The 2,834-nt window shown below is 45.1% G+C and overlaps 1 long non-coding RNA gene across 1 annotated transcript; it reads right to left on the bottom strand.

Moving 5' to 3' along the window:
- Window positions 1-644: 644 nt before the first annotated feature.
- LOC123163060 (uncharacterized) lies at window positions 645-2,411 on the bottom strand. Its single transcript, XR_006481692.1, has 3 exons — window positions 1,774-2,411; window positions 1,266-1,672; window positions 645-1,170 (listed from the first exon to the last, which is right to left on the bottom strand). It is a non-coding gene; the product is annotated as an uncharacterized lncRNA (long non-coding RNA).
- Window positions 2,412-2,834: the final 423 nt, after the last annotated feature.

Here is a 2,834-nt window from a genome sequence, read left to right on the forward strand (position 1 = left end):
ACCACGGACACCAGCATCAACTAAGAAGGTGGGAATGCTATTTATGCATCTCATATTCTTTTTTTAGTTCAACGCGCATCTCATATTCGATGATGCAATCGCTTTGAGGGGTCGATGGCACGGAACCAAAAACATTTAGGAGTTAACAAAAAGAAAATGTTCACAATATTAACTAAGGGAACGCTTTTTTTAGTTTGAACTTCTCAGTTATTTTAATCTCAACTTCTTAGTGTGGATCCATGTCGGCGACACGCGGTTGGCCAGATTCTTGGAGGAGTAGGGGCTCTGACCGATTTAGCTGACAACAACTGCACCACCGGCATTTTTCTTCTACAAACTTCCAGCGTTCTCATATTACTTGAACCTCTAAAATCATACTTATTGAACTTCATGTGGTTTTTGCAAAGAACTCACTAGCATTTTTTGTTTTGTTGAATTTGGTTTTGCTTTCTAAGGCTTTTTTAAACATACGAACTTTACTTGTTTTCAATGAAGAATTTTCGGATTACAACAAGCACCCATGGAGCATGCGCACTTTGCACAACCAATTTTGAATGAAGTGCTATTGTTTTGTGCACTTTTAAAATACATATAACACGGTGCCAAACTGCAGAAAAATACCAAATCCAAACTGCTCCCGTACACATTACCAAGCTGAACCTCAAGTACGGCCAAACATCAAGACCAATAGTCAGGAACATTAAGCATTATACCACTACTGAAGCTATACGGCCAACTAGCAGTTTGCAAAACAAAACAAAACAAAACAAAGGGAACGACCAGGTGCTCCATCAAAGGGAACAATTTTTTCTTTGAACCCACCTCTAATTTGCTGCAAGTCTACAACAATCACAAAACACAACATTTGAACCTACTGTTGTTTTTTCTTCTTCTCCAATATACATTGAACTGCTGAGGTGGCATAGTTGAACGGTTGAGGCGCTGCGGCGCCGGCTGTAGGTGGTGGGCCTCAGTGGCAGCGGCGCGCGCGACGAGTTGCAGGTCGAGACTTCTCCCAGCTGTAGGTCGAGACCTCCCCCATCTGCAGATGGAGCCACTCGAAAGCAGCGGCAAGATGATAGATAGGTCTTTCCAAAAACAAAAGTGAGAGAGACATTGTTTGCTCCTTAGGCATTACACCGAACAGCTGTGGAGCGCCATCTTTGGCCACTGAAAAACAAAACCCAACAAAGATCAGGCATGGACACTTCGCTGCAGCACATGGTACATCGGTGTGAAAATTATGAGCTCGTGGATCATTTTACCTGTGGGTCTGGAGGGGTTGCGGTAGAGTTGGAATTTCGTCCGTCCGCAGCTATGGCCGGTGAACTTCGTGCGGCGGCGCAGTCGACCTGCAGGAGCATGGCGGGGGAGACCGAAAATGGGTCCCTAAATGTGGCATCCAACAAGGCATGGATATATTCAATTAGGACTGTAAAATAAATTCACCCTGTTTCCGTCAGCCAATATTGTGTACATAATGTACTATATGAAATACAGAAACGCAAGTGGGACAGGAAAACTGCCAAATCTTGCGTGCTCCAACTCCAAGCAGAGTGCAGTGTGGAGAGGAGTCGCGATGGATACATCCTTCTGGAATACATACAAGAAAACCAGAGCATAGATAGAATCACACGTCGGGCAGCACAGCACAGATACCAGAAACTCTAATCTGTCAGGCAAACATATAGTAGATGTATTAGCAAACATAACTACTTCCTGAAGCAACGCTCCAAACAGAAGGCAACAAATTAAAGGTGATTCCGTTCTTACTTGCGGGGTCACAGAAATATTTTGCTGCCGATGTGTTGAATCTTTTGCCAGTTTGGATGTCCAGCTGTTTGACAAGACTTCATATAGATTAGGAGGAAGGTCAGGAGGGAAATGACAGAGGGAGCCGGCTGTAATTGGTGCAGTGGGTCGCAGCGGGGCACGCGACCAACTGCAGGTCGAGACCTCCCCCAGCTGTAGGTCGAGGCCGGAGGGATGGGGAGGCGGTGGTTGGTCGTGATACTAGAACGACGACGAAAGGGAATTGCTTTAGGCTACGGGGAGGAAGGATGCGCCACCGGTGAGGATGTAGGCGTTGATGGAGGAGGATGACCGCGATGAACTGGAGGAGCACTGGGCAGCTGGTCGAAGGCGGAGCTGCCACCGGCTCTGTGGAAGAAGGCCGGAGCGGCGTGTTCAATACCCAGGATCCGGTGGCCCAAGAGGTTGGGTTCGACGCCTAGATCTGGGAGGAGGGAGAGCTGCATCTTGATCTGGCGCTGGATGTGGTGGTCTGCGGCGGTGCAGAGATCTACGACACGACTGCGGTGCACGGGAGCCAGGGCCGCCGGCGGCGCGGTGGGATCAGGGCGGCGGCGACGGGTGGGGATCGAGTGTGGATGGATGCCCGGGTGGTGCGGGACAGGATCGTGAGCATGGCGTCGCGCCTATATAGAATACTAGTTATTCTGATCCCATGATCATAATAGTGCTACTATATATATAATTTATTCTTCATCACCCAGGATGCAGAATAATTTATTCTTCATCCGAGGTAATCTTACAATCATTTCATAAATATAAATTACATTTTAAATACAAATAGTTATATTCATATTGATTTACTGCATAAAATTTGTCATAACAAAAGAAATACTTCAAAAAATTTATTTTATGTATATTTTACATTATGTTTTTACATTTGTAATTTTACGTAACATAATATTTTTTACGACGATTTTAGGTTTTCTTACGTTCTCTTTTTATGTCTAAAATAAGACAAAATTTACGGAACGTAAAATTACGATTCATAGATGTTAAAATAGAGGTGGGTGAAGAATAGT

Source organism: Triticum aestivum, chromosome 1D (assembly GCF_018294505.1).
Source record: "Triticum aestivum cultivar Chinese Spring chromosome 1D, IWGSC CS RefSeq v2.1, whole genome shotgun sequence".
Lineage (NCBI taxonomy): Eukaryota > Viridiplantae > Streptophyta > Magnoliopsida > Poales > Poaceae > Triticum > Triticum aestivum.